Source organism: Sciurus vulgaris (genome assembly GCF_902686455.1).
Source record: "Sciurus vulgaris genome assembly, chromosome: 2".
Taxonomy (NCBI): Eukaryota; Metazoa; Chordata; class Mammalia; order Rodentia; family Sciuridae; genus Sciurus; species Sciurus vulgaris.
This window is the reverse complement of record NC_136462.1, coordinates 75,602,306-75,617,028: the sequence shown is the minus strand read 5'-3', so window position 1 is coordinate 75,617,028 and position 14,723 is coordinate 75,602,306.

The following is a 14,723-nucleotide window of genomic DNA, read 5'->3' as shown; positions in this document are numbered from 1 at the left end:
CACAGTTGCTTTTGAAAAATCAATGTTTCAGTTTCTATAAATTTTTTAAAATTTTATTCCTTCAACCAATATCTCTTAGGTACCAGATACTGTTCTAGATACTGAAATAAGAGCATGGAACAAAATAGAAAAAAGAAAAAAAAAAAAAAACCTACTCTCAAGGAGTTCTCCTTTTATTGGGAAAGACAGACAATAAAAAAGAAATAGGGGGAAAAAAAGCATAACAATGTGGCATATTCTTTAGAAGTAAATGAACAAAAGCTTGGAAAGGATATGGACAGTGCCAGGGCCTGGAGGATGTTTTACAATTTTAAATTGGGTGGTCAGCAGAGGCCTCATTGTGAGGTTGACATTTGAAAAAGAACTGAAAGATCCAACCAAAAAAAGCCAAGGTACAATCTGAGGTGACTGTGAGGACTTTGATTATCACTCTGAGTGAGAGGGCAGATCACTCAGGCTATTTCATTCAGAGTGAGAGAGCGGGTCATTGGTAGAGATGGGGAACATGATCTGATTTACATTTTCAAAGACCCACTTTAACAGGTGTATAGCTGATAGAGCGGGCAGGTGAGAGGACAGCAGGTGAAGAGAGTAGCAAGACTATTACAGTCATCCAGGTGAGAAACCGTGCTGTTCTGTGCCAGGGGTGGTACTGAGGTCATGATGAGTCATTGGAATATGGACATATTCTGAAGATAATGTCTACAGATATGTCCAAGGACCAGATATATGGTAAGAATCAAGAGTGAAGTAAAAAAATTCCTCCTAAGTTTTTATCTGGGCTGAAGGATGTATGTACTATTTACTAAAGCGAGAGAGGTTTCAGTTGGGGATGAAGATCAGGTGATTACTTTTAGATCTAGGAAGCCTGACATGCTTATTTGACGTCTGAATGCAGTTGCTGAGTAAACAGCTGGATTTAGGAATCTGGAGTTAAAGGGAAAGGCCAGGGTGGAGATGTAAATTTGAAGCATATTTGTGGAGTACTTAAATACAAGAAGAGCATAACAAAGCCTTGAGGGTGGGGCTCCAAAGTTCTGCACAGTTCAGTGGGAGATTGGGAATAATAGCAGTGAGGTGAAAAGACTCAAAGAAGAAGGTGGCCTCTTGAAGTCCAGTGACCAAAGTCTTTTACAGAGAAGAGAATGATAAACTTGGTCAAATGCTACTTAGAAGTATGTTGGAGTCCAAGAGTCAACCACTGCATGTAGCCAAGTGAAGATTATTGGTAACTCTGACCAAAGTGTATGAGATGGAGAGGTAAACTTACTGATGGGGGTTAAGTAGAAGATTAAGAGAAAATGATTAGAGACAAACCTCTACAGATAGCTATGTTAAGGGGTTTTGCTATACAAGGAAAAATAAAAATGATACATTGGCATTAGGGGGAATTGAGATCAGGAGATATTTTGGGGGTGGGGGGGTTGGTGGGGTACTGGGGATTGAACCCAGGGCTCTTTACCACTGAACTACAGTCACAGCCATTTTTGTTTATTTATTTTTTATTTTGAGAAAGGGTCTCACTAAGTTGCTAGGGTCTGACTAAATTGGTCAGGCTGGCCTAAAACTTGATATCCTCTTATCTCAGCCTCCCAATTCACTGGGATAACAGGTGTGAGCCACACCCAGCAAGTAATTTTTAAATGCTGATGGAAATGATCTGGTAAAGGGAGAAAAAGTGATTATGCCCAAGGGAATAGAGAATGGCTACTGTGAAATCTTTCAGCAAGGAAGAGGGACTAGGCCCTAGTGGACAAGTGTTGGAGTTGACCTCATACACTAATTTGGACACTTCATCCGTACTGCCTAAGCAAGCAGGAAAAGTGTATGGATAAATGCAGGTGTGTGGAAAAGGAGGTAGTAAGAAATTGTGGAAATTATTTCCTGATTGTTTCAATTTTCCCAGTGAAATAGAAAGTGATTGTATGAATTTTAAAATAATAATAGCATATTGAATATAGTAGGACATCTGGAAAGTACAAAGAGACCATTTGAGGTTAGTCATCATGTATTGAAAGGTGAACCAATTAATAAACCATACATTTTTTAAAAAATACATTGATTTGTGTGAGCTCAAGAGTAGAGGAGTCAGGGATTTAGATTGAAGCAGGATTCAGGTTTCATCTGGTGAATGTAGGGAAGCCAGATGGAACCAAGGGAGTTGAAGATACATGCTAGAAAGTACAAACACTTGCTCTGGGTAAAGAGAGAAAATGAAGTAGGCAAAGGGCAGTGAAAAGGGTGTGAGATTGTTAAATTGAAAGTCCTGGTGGGGCAGTACAATTTACTTATTGTATTTAGAATTATTGAGTTTTCCAGAACTGTCAACCATTTTTAGCCAATTAGTTAAAGCAATATTTTTTAAATTCAAGCATTATAATAGTAAATGTTCAAATCTAATTACAAGGGAAAGATAAATTGATTCAACTGCTGATCACCTAGAATTTCTCCTTCCTATGAAGAGAAATCTAGAGGAGCGTCTCACTCTTCTTGTATGTTGGGCAATAATATGTTACCTCCCAAAGATAGACAATATTACACAAATTAAAGACCATGGTGTGTCACGATATTCTCAAAGTTCCACCATTTTTGTTTCTTCAATATTTGTGAATATTGCCGCTTAAAGACAAAAATTGCAGTTTTCAAGTTTTTGAAATTTCATCTCTTGTCAACACTTCTAGTTTGCCACTACATGCTAAGTAGTGGACATATGTGGTTTCTGTCTTCAGAATGTAGGGACCACATCCATCGTTAGTAAGATAACAGCACACATTAATAAAAGCTTATGGATGATTATAAAATAATGAGGGATGCTAGGAAATATGGTACACGGGGATTCTAGGAAATGGTACATTTGTATTCCTGGTTTATAACAGTACATATGTATGTCCTGCTGGAAACGATATATAGAATCAAGCAATTCTGAAACACAATAGTCTTTTTCTTTTGGATGAGCATATGGCAAAAATCCTGTAAAGAATGCATGAATTGAAAAGCTGTTTTCCAGCAGTTTTGCAGAGGAATAGATATGAGAACCAGAGACATGTTATATGGCACTGAACCTCAGCTTTTTCTTGCTATGATTGACACACCAAGATAAAAATCCCCACCATTTCCTCTGTATCACTTAACACGTACTTGAAGGCCCACAAATAAAAATAAAATATAAATATTTAAACTATAATGGGTTGTGAGCATCCTATCCTAGAGATAAAGCCTGCTGGTGTTTATGTGTATAGTCACTGACTCTCAGATCAAATATATCAGAGGATGCCAATTTGAAGAGTTAAAGGATGGGTTTACATTATTGTAACCACATCACTATCAAACTAAAGCACCTAGCATTACCAGACAGGAGTCCGTGTCCTTATGGGTGAGGCTATGGGAAGCAGTTCCCTATGCCTCGTTTTCCTATTCACATCATTGTTTCCCTTTTTTTTTTTTTATATACAGCCACATTTGCCTTACCAGCATCAAACCCTGAGCATTTCAGAACGGACCCAACCAGAAAGATGACATTCTCAAAAATTTCAGGTGAGCTGGATTCAGATATAGAACGTGTTGTAGGCACAGATGTCAAGCAGGTATGTTTTTATTTTCAGCTATCATTCCCTACAGAAACTTTGTACTCTTTGAATTCTTTGAAATAAAAGAAAAAAGGCAAAAGTTATGGAACAGTAGTTTTCAGAAACTGGAAAGTAGGCAGGCAGGAGAGGGAGCCCCGAGGGAAGAGAAATGATTGAGGGAAGTCCTATCTGTACTCAGCCTGTTGAACGGAGGCAGTTTTGGGGTAACAGTGCAGGTATGGAATAGGAGATAAAGTTTTAGGAGCTTTAGGATCCCAAGGACTGTCACTTCTAAAATTCATCCACAGTTCACAAGGCACATTCCAAGAGATCTGGAGTTCTGCTACCAGAGAGTGATCTGGGATCTGTAGAATTTTCTTCTGGAGCTTTCAGCTATGTGTTCATCAAAGTGTGCATATGAGGAAAGAAGGAGGTTGGGGCAAGAATCACTGAAAAAGGAGCAGGTGAAACAAAGCTCAGGGATCCCATAGGGTTGCAAGTTGATTTTCAAATTGTGGGGTGGATCAAACCTCTCAATACATAGAGCATTGAATGGAGTTCTCAAAATGGTGATGTCCCAATAGTAGACCAAATTAATCCTAAATAAGAACTGTTCTGGTTATTCTTAACAAAACCTGAAAGTAAGACTTGAAGTGATTAAATTGGTTTTGAATGACTTAATTACATCCAAGTGCAAAACCCTAAAATATTTACAGGAATAGCACCTCCCCCGCAATCAACTTAAAACCATAAACTGCAATGTATAACATCCCATCAAAAATCACTGTGTAGTCTGGGGCTGTAAGCTCAGTGCTAGAGCACTTACCTGGTATACTGGAGGCCCTGAGTTAATATCCAGCACCACACACACATAATCACTATGCACAGAAGCAGGGAAAGAGGGTCCCTAATCCTAACAACAACAACAAGAAATCAATTAGTAATAACAGAGGTTTCAAGATGGCAGACTAGAGGGTGGCTGCATTTCAGGTTGCTCCAGGAATCAGGATTCAAAAGAGGAGGTATTGAGAGACTTGGGACCAACTCAAAGCAGCCAGGTGAGTCTCTCCCGTTGGGGAGGCGTCCCGGATGGGGCGGTCATCCCAGAACGCAGGGAACTTTGTGAAGTAGAGCTGCCGGCGAGACACCCCTCCCCCTGCTGGAGTAGTGAACTTGGACAACTGGGAGCATCGTAGAGGAAGCTGCTCAGCACAGGACTCAGAGCAACCACCGGGGCTCCGGGCAGCGGCCCAGAGGAGAGGCTGCGAGGAGAGCTGTTTGGACTCAGAGCAACCACTCCTGAACACCGGGGCCTGCCCAGAGGAGGAGGAGGAGGAGCAGCGTGGTGAGGCGCGTGGACTTGGAGCAGCTGCACCACTGCACTAGAGCTACAGGCGGTTGCCAGAGGAGGAACTGCAAGGCGAGTTGTTTGGACTCAGAGCAACCACTCCTGAACGCCGGGGCCTTCCCTGAGGAGGAGGAGGAGGAGGAGCGTGGCCGCTTGGATTCGGAGTGACTATACCAGAGCTATGGGTGGTTGCCGGAGGAGGAGCTGCGTGGCGAGCTGTTTGGACTCAAAGCGACCATGCCTGAACACCGGGGGGGCTGCCTGGAGGAGGAGGAGGAGGAGGAAGAGGAGGGCAGCAGGTCGCTTGGACTCACAGTGACTGCATTACAGCTCCAGGGGGCTGCTCAGAGGAGGAGGTGAGTGGTGAGTTGTTTGGACTCAAAGTGACCGCTCCTGAACACCAGGGGCTGCCTGGAGGAGGAGTGTGGTGGGTCGCTTGGACTCCAGTGGCCACACCAGAGCTCTGGGCAGCTGCCTGGAGGAGGCTTGCAGTGGGTCACGTGGACTCAGAGAGACTCAGAGTGACCACTCCTGAACAGCAGGGGGGCTACCTGGAAGAGGAGGAGGAACAGGGCGGGTCACTTGGACTCGGAGTGACTGCCCAGGGCTACGGGTGGTTGACGGGAGGATGAGGCACGCAGTGAGTTACTTGGACTCCTAGTGACTGCACCAGAACACCGGGCGGCTGTCTGGAGGAAGAGGCATGCGGCGGGTCTCTGGGACTCGGAGCCATTGTACAGGGCTCCAGGTGGCTGCTCAGAAGAGGGGCCGCATAGCCAGGTGATTAGGTGCAGAGCAGGGTCCCAGGACCTAGGAGGCTTCTTGGTGGAAGAGCCGCACAGAGACATGCTTAGGGACAGAGTAAAGGTTCCAGGACCGCGGGCAGATTCTCTGAGGAGAGGCAGCCTAAGGAGACTCGTATGTGAAGGGTGAGGCTCCCAGGCCCAAGAGGTAGGTCCAGGCCCCTGGGAATGTTGCAGAGGAAGGCAGCACAGCCCAGGTGGTAGCTGTAGATTGATGGGAACCTCTAGGAGGGGAACTGACCAACGAGACCTCCCCACAGGTGAGTCTTCCCTGGCGGGTGAGGTTTTCCCACAAGGACGGTAAAATCAGAGACACAGGCCCAAACAGGCCTTGCCTCAGCCTGGAGCCTAGTTCCCCTTTGGATGACCATTGCTCAACAAGTGGAGGTATCTCTGCCCACTAGCAGGGAATATACCCCACCTGAAGGCCACCACCCCTAGAGAGGCAGCTTCCTTGTGGAGCACCGCGCTATCAACTTCCTCCAAGACTTCAGCCTACTGAGGTCTAAGAGGGGATATACTAGAAATCTTCAGGGACATTATAAGTCAATAGAGGAAATCTGCAATATCTCAGCGATCCACAAATACCTGAACAATATGAGAAAAGGGAAGAAAATGCCCCAAACAAATCTAGATGTTACATCAATAAAACCCAATGACAGCATGGCAGAAGAAATGACAGAAAAGGAGTTCAGAATGTGCATAATTAAAATGATCAGGGAAGCAAACGATGAGATGAAAGAGCAAATGCACGCACTGAATGATGAGATGAAAGAGCAAATGCAGGCATTGAATAATCGCACCAATCGACAGTTAAAAGAGCAAATACAGGGAGCAAAAGATCATTTCAATAAAGAGTTAGAGATATTGAAAAAAAACCAAACAGAAATCCTTGAAATGAAGGAAACAATAAACCAAATTAAGAACTCCATAGAAAGCATATCCAATAGGATAGAACACCTGGAAGACAGAACCTCAGACATTGAAGACAAAATATTTAACCTTGAAAACAAAGTTGAACACACAGAGAGGATGGTAAGAAATCATGAACAGAATCTCCAAGAACTATGGGATATCATGAAAAGGCCAAATTTAAGAATTATTGGGATTGAGGAAGGCTTAGAGAAACACACCAAAGGAATGAACCATCTATTCAATGAAATAATATCAGAAAATTTCCCAAATCTGAAGAATGAAATGGAAAATCAAGTTCAAGAGGCTTATAGGACTCCAAATACACAAAATTACAACAGACCCACACCAAGGCACATTATAATGAAATACCTAACATACAAAATAAAGACAGAATTTTAAAGGCTGTGAGAGAAAAGAACCAAATTACATTCAGGGGGAAACCAATACGGATATCAGCAGATTTTTCAATCCAGACCCTAAAAGCTAGAAGGGCCTGGAACAACATTTTTCAAGCAATGAAAGAAAATGGATGCCAACTAAGAATCTTATACCCAGCAAAACTTACCTTCAAATTTGACGATGAAATAAAATCCTTCCATGATAAACAAAAGCTAAAAGAATTTACAAAAAGAAAGCCAGCATTATAGAACATTCTCAGCAAAATATTCCATGAGGAAGAGATGAAAGACAAAAAAGCAAATCAGCAAAGGGAGGAATTAACCTAAAGGAATTGTCAAATAAAGGAGGAAACAAGTCATGTCAAATAAAAAAATAAATAAATAAATAAATGAATAAATAAAATTTTAAAAATGAACCAAATGACAGGGAAACCAAATCATATCTCAATAATAACCCTGAATGTTAATGGCCTGAATTCATCAATCAAATGACACAGAGTGGCAATTGGATTAAAAAGAAAGATTCAACAATAGGTTGCCTGCAAGAGACTCACCTCATAGAAAAAGATACTCATAGACTGAAGGTGAAAGGATGGGGGAAAACATACCATGCACATGGACTCAGCAAAAAAGCTGGAGTATCCATCCTCATTTCAGATAATGTGGACTTCAAGCCAAAGTTAGTCAGAAGGAATGAAGAAGGACATTATATACTGCTTAAGGGAAGCATAATTCAGCAAGATATAACAATCATAAACATCTATGCCCCAAACAGTGGCTCATCCATGTATGTCAAACAAATCCTTCTCAATTTCAGAAAGCAAATAGACAATAACACAAAAATACTAGGTAATTTTAACACACCTCTCTCACCACTGGACAGATCTTCCAGACAAAAATTGAACAATTGATCTCAATCACACAATCAATAATTTAGACTTAACAGACATTTATAGAGTATACCATCCAACCAAGAGCGAATACACTTTCTTCTCAGCAGCACATGGATCCTTCTCTAAAATAGACCATATATTAGGCCACAAAGCTAATGTTAGCAAATACAAGAAGATAAAGACACTACCTTGTATTCTATCAGATCATAATGGATTGAAGTTAGAAATAAATGAAAGAGTAAAAAACAGAAACTATTCCAACACTTGGAGATTAAACAAGATGCTATTATATGATGAATGGATAACAGAAGATATTAGGAGGGAAATTAAAAAATTCTTAGAGGTAAATGAGAACAAACAAACATCATATCAAAATCTCTGGGACACTATGAAAGCAGTACTTAGAGGGAAATTTATTTCATGGAGCGCATTTAATAAAAGAAGTAAAACTCAACAAATAAACACCTAACACTACAGCTCAAAGCCCTAGAAAAAGAAAAACAGACCAGCACCAAAAGTAGTAAAAGACAGGAAATAGTTAAACTCAGAGCTGAAATCAATGAAATTAAAACAAAAGAAACAATACAAAAAATTCACAAAATAAATAGTTGGTTCTTTGAAAAAATAAACAAAAGTGATAAACCTTTAGCCACACTAACAAAGAGAAGACGAGAGAAAACCCAAATCACTAAAATTCGGAATGAACAAGGAAATATCACAACAGACAGGACTGAAATACAAAACATAATTAGAAGCTATTTTGAAAATCTATACACCAACAAAATAGAAAATTTCGAAAACATCAGCAGGTTTCTAGAGACATATGAATTGCCTATACTGAACGAGGAGGACATACACAATTTAAATAGACCAATTTCAAGTAATGAAATAGAAGAGGTCATCAAAAGCCTACCAACAAAGAAAAGTCCGGGATCAGATGGGTTCTCAGCCGAGTTCTACAAAACCTTTAAAGAAGAGCTCACTCCAATACTTCTCAAAGTATTCCATAAAATAGAAGAGGAGGGAACCCTCCCAAACTCATTCTATGAAGCCAATATCACCCTGATACCTAAACCAGACAGAGATACATCAAGGAACGAAAATTTCAGACCAATATCCTTAATGATGAACATCGATGCAAAAATTCTCAACAAAATTTTAGCAAATCGCATACAAAAACATATTAAAAAGATAGTGCACCACGATCAAGTTGGTTTCATCCCAGGGATGCAAGGTTGGTTCAACATCAGGAAATCAATAAATTTCATTCACCATATCAATAGACTTAAAGTCAAGAATCACATGATTATTTCAGTAGATGCAGAAAAAGCATTTGATAAAATACAGCACCCCTTCATGCTCAAAACACTAGAAAAAATAGGGATAGTGGGAACATTCCTTAACATTGTAAAGGCCATTTATGCTAAGCCCATGGCTAATATCATTCTAAATGGTGAAAAACTGAAAGCATTCCCCCTAAAAACTGGAACAAGGCAGGGATGCCCTCTTTCACCACTTCTATTCAATATCGTCCTTGAAACTCTAGCCAGAGCAATTAGACAGACGAAAGAAATTAAAGGAATACAAATAGGAAAAGAAGAACTCAAACTATCCCTATTTGCTGATGATATGATTATATACTTAGAGGAACCAGGAAATTCCACCAGAAAACTTTTAGAACTCATAGGTGAATTCAGTAAAGTAGCGGGATATAAGATCAGTGCACATAAATCCAATGCATTCTTATACATAAGTGATGAATCTTCAGAAAGAGAAATTAGGAAAACTACCCCAATTACAATAGCCTCGAAAAAAATAAAATACTTGGGAATCAATCTCACAAAAGAGGTGAAAGACCTCTACAATGAGAACTACAGTATGCTAAAGAAAGAAATTAAAGAACACCTTAGAAGATGGAAAGATCTCCCATGTTCTTGGATAGGCAGAATTAATATTGTCAAAATGGCCATACTACCAAAAGTGCTACACAGATTCAATGCAATTCCAATTAAAATCCCAATGACGTACCTTACAGAGATAGAGCGAGCAATTATGAAATTCATCTGGAAGAATAAGAAACCCAGAATAGCTAAAGCAATCCTTAGCAGGAAGAGTGAAACGGGGTATCGCAATACCAGATCTTCAACTCTACTACAAAGCAACAGTAACAAAAACGGCATGGTATTGGTACCAAAATGGACACAAACCCAAATAAATACAATTTTCTCATACTAGACAAAGGTGCCAAAAATATGCAATGGAGAAAAGATAGCCTCTTCAACAAATGGTGCTGGGAGAATTGGAAATCCACATGCAACAGAATGAAACTAAACCCATATCTCTCACCATGTACGAAACTAAACTCAAAATGGATTAAGGACCTCGGAATCAGACCAGAGACCCTGCAAATTATAGAAGAAAAAGTAGGTCCAGATCTTCAACGTGTCGGCTTAGGACCAGACTTCCTCAACAGGACTCCCATAGCACAAGAAATAAAAGCAAGAATCAATAACTGGGATAGACTCAAACTAAAAAGCTTTCTCTCAGCAAAAGAAACTATCAGCAATGCAAAGAAAGAGCCCAAAGAGTGGGAGAAAATCTTTGCCAATCATACTTCAGATAGAGCACTAATCTCCAGAATCTATAAAGAACTCAAAAAACTCTACACCAAGAATGCAAATAATCCAGTCAACAAATGGGCTAAGGAAATGAATAGACACTTCACAGAAGAAGATCTACAAGCAATCAACAATCATATGGAAAAATGTTCAACATCTCTAGTAATAAGAGAAATGCAAATCAAAACCATCCTAAGATTCTATCTCACCCCAATTAGAATGGCGATTATCAAGAATACAAACAACAACAGGTGTTGGCAAGGATGTGGGGAGAAAGGTACACTCATACATTGCTGGTGGGCTGTAAATTCGTGCAGCCACTCTGAAAAGCAGTGTGGAGATTCCTTAGAAAACTTGGAATGGAACCACCATTTGGCCCAGCTATCCCACTCCTTGGCCTATACCCAAAGGACTTAAAATCAGCATACTACAGAGATACAGCCACATCAATGTTCATAGCTGCTCAATTCACAATAGCCAGATTGTGGAACCAACCTAGATGTCCTTCAGTTGATGAATGGATAAAGAAACTGTGGTATATATATACAATGGAATATTACTCAGCCATAAAGAATGATAAAATTATGGCATTTGCAGGCAAATGGATGAAATTGGAGAATATCATGCTAAGTGAGATAAGCCAATCTCAAAAAGCCAAAGGTCGAATGATATCGCTAATAAGTGGATGAGGATACATAAAGGGGGGAGGGATGGGTTAGTGTTAGGGTTAGAGTTAGGGTTAGGGAGGGGAGCAAGAATGGAGGAAGGAAGGACTGTATAGAGGGGAAAGAAGGGTGGGAGGGGTGGGGCGAAGGGAAAAAATAACAGAATGAATCAAACAACATTACCCTATGTAAATTTATGATTACACAAATGGTATGCCTTTATGCCATGTAGAAACAGAGAAACAGCATGTATCCCATTTGTTTACAATAAAAAAAGATAGATTTAAGTAGTTGTGACTGTATCATCCAGAAAGTTGAAAATATTTAGACTTAGTCTTTATGAGAAAATGTTCTGGTTTCTTTTAATCTATATACACACTTACATAAAATATTTGTTTTATGAATTCATGAGTGGATGTATTGGTATATGAATGAATGGATTAATGCACTAAAATATTCCACACTTATATTTTAGCATGAAGTTATCTAATGCAGAAGTGTATATGAAACTTGTTAAACTTCAAATAAAATCTAAAAGTATGCAAATTTCTGAAAAAAAATTAGTAATAACAAACATAGAAATTACATTATTGAATTTGTACAGAAGTGCATTAAAATAGCACTTACAAATATGCTTCTTGTGTTCAAGAAAGTAGAGGAAACTGAACAAGCAGCATAAACATGCTACACACACAGTGCCTATCAACAAATTGGGCTTTTTCAAATTAAAATGATTTGCCCTTTAAACACACTGTTAGGAAGCCATAGATTGGAATAAAATGTTTGCACAACACATAGGTGACCAAAGATTTGTATCTGGAACACATAAAAGATTCATACAATTCAAGAAAAGATGAAATATCCAATATGAAAAGAGGGGTGGGAGGGGTGGGGGGAAGGGAAAAAAATAACAGAATGAATCAAACAACATTACCCTATGTAAATTTATGATTACACAAATGGTATGCCTTGACTCCATGTACAAATAGAGAAACAACATGTATCCCATTTGTTTACAATTAAAAAAAAAAAGAAATAGGTAAAAGATTTGAATGAATACTTCATCAAGAAGATGTAGGAATGGCAAAAAATAAATAAATCCTAAAAAGACATTCAACGTCAATAGTCTTTAGGGAAAGGTGTATGCATCACAATGTAATAACTACACATTCAATGGAATAGAGTTTTTGGATCAGATCATCTTGATCACAACTTCAGACCTTTTGTTATAGCACAAAAGGAGCCACTGACAATACATAAGTGAATGCATATTATTTTATTGAAAGAAAACTTCATCAATGAACTCTAAAATCCAAATTATGTATATTTCTTGTGTTTTACAAAATATTATCTTTTAAATATTTTCTAAACCACTTAAAAATATAAAAACCATTCCTAATTCACAGGCAATACCAAGACAGATGGTGGGCCTGATTTGGTAAAAAGAAAATAGTTTGTAGATCCTTGGTGTCAAACAACACTTCTTGTGGGAATTTAAAATAGTGCACCCAGTTTGAAAATACTTCAGCAATTTCTTAAAATATGAAACTCATACCCATCATGGTTCAACCATTTTACTTTTACATATTTACCCCAGAGGAAAGGAAGTACCTAACCACATAAATAGTAGTGCGTGAAAGTTTATTGTAGTTTTATTTGTAGTAGTCCCACACTCAAAACCACTCAAATATTTGTCAATGTGGAAAATCAAATATTTTATCTATGCAATCGGGTCTCAACCATTTCAGGAAATAAACTATTAATATACATGACAACAGAGAATACATCTTAATTATGCTGAGTGAAAGAAGCCTGATAAAAATACATACAGTATGATTTCATTTATAATAAACTGTACTCAAGGGAGGCTCATTTACAGTGAAAGAAAGCGTAACTGTGGTTGCATGGGCAGGTGAGAGAGGGACTGATGACAAAGGGTCACAATGAAACCCTCATGAGTGAAGAAAATGTTCATTATACTGATAGTGGTGATGGTTTCAGATGTGAATACATATGTCACAAACTCATCATATTGTACCCTTTAAATACACAAGTGTATTTTATTACAACTGTACCTCAAAGACATTGTAAGAAATAAACCTGTCCTCACAAACTATTTTATAAACTTTATATTTTATTCTAAACTTAAGTTTATGGTTACCCCTTTTTAAAGTCTTCCTCTAATTATAGAGCAGTATTCTTCAATTCTTTCAATATGGCAACAGGATTTAGCAAGTGGATGGGGAACACATCAGGAGAGTAAAGAAGATAGTAGGTGATAATGACCTCTAAATGAGGGTGAAATATGTTGTAAGAGAATATGTATAACATAAGCATTTACTTTTTTTTTTTTTTTTTGACAATGCATAAACCCCAGTCACCTAGGGAAGCAAAGAGCTCTTGCCTTCCAAACTAAATATCAGTTTGATTTTCCTGTTTTAAGATTACAAATGAGACAAGATAAATTTGTTATGAATTAGGTCAACTCGTGGGTTGAAAGTCAGGAATGTAAGTTGCAACACAAACTCATCTAAGTGAGAATTTAGAGATAACCTAGCCTGACTCTCTCATTCAGTAGATGAAGAAAGTGGGGTACTGTTTCAATTACATGCCAATCAGATATCAGCCAAAGTTGTAAGGACAAGCTTATTTAGTTATTTTAACAAGAAAAATTAGAGATTATATCACAGATCTGAGAGACCAGTTCATTATTGTCCCAGCCAATTTTCTTTCCTGTACACCTAGTGAAGCTATTAACACATGCACATCTGAAATTCGGTACATAGAGTGAGTGTTAGTGCAATGGATTGGAGTAGATTTCCTAACAGGTTTCATTTAAAATAATTTCATATACACATGGGCTTCAAAAAATGCTGGGCACATTTAAATTAACATTTTGGCTCTGAAAATCAATAACAATAGTTTCAAGTTTAGGTATGATCTCATCCTAAGAGATAAGTTTAGTATGAAGGGATAATGCACTGTTTTCTGTTATACTTATAACACTACTTAAATTCAGCACTGATTAAAAGGTTGAAATAAATTCAAATATCATTGCTTTCATTTTTATCGGTGAATCCCAAATGGAAACTCTGAAGCTTAAATTGATGTACAAAGTGCTATTATTCTCATGTATTTTTTGCCTTGTAAAACTTATAACCCAGCACAGTATTACTTCACAAACAAAAGCTTTGCAAGGTTATCTTTTTTTGTCTGATTTGCCTCATAGCTCCCTTGTCTCCTAAGCTTGTATTACACATTCTGAATAGGACCCTGTGAACATAATTAAGGGTCACACATATGGTATAAGAGTAGGGAAATGAGGAATTAATTTCTCAGCTTTTTTTTCCCTGGGTTACAGATTGGTTTGCAAGTTACTATTCAATTCAGCAACACAGAGCTCAGAGGGAAAAAGCCAAACTGCTACAGCTGCTTTGCATTATAAAAGCAAGAAAGAGAGAAGGAGAAAAAGATTAGTTTTTATTTGCACACAAAATGAACATCTACAGTCTGTATA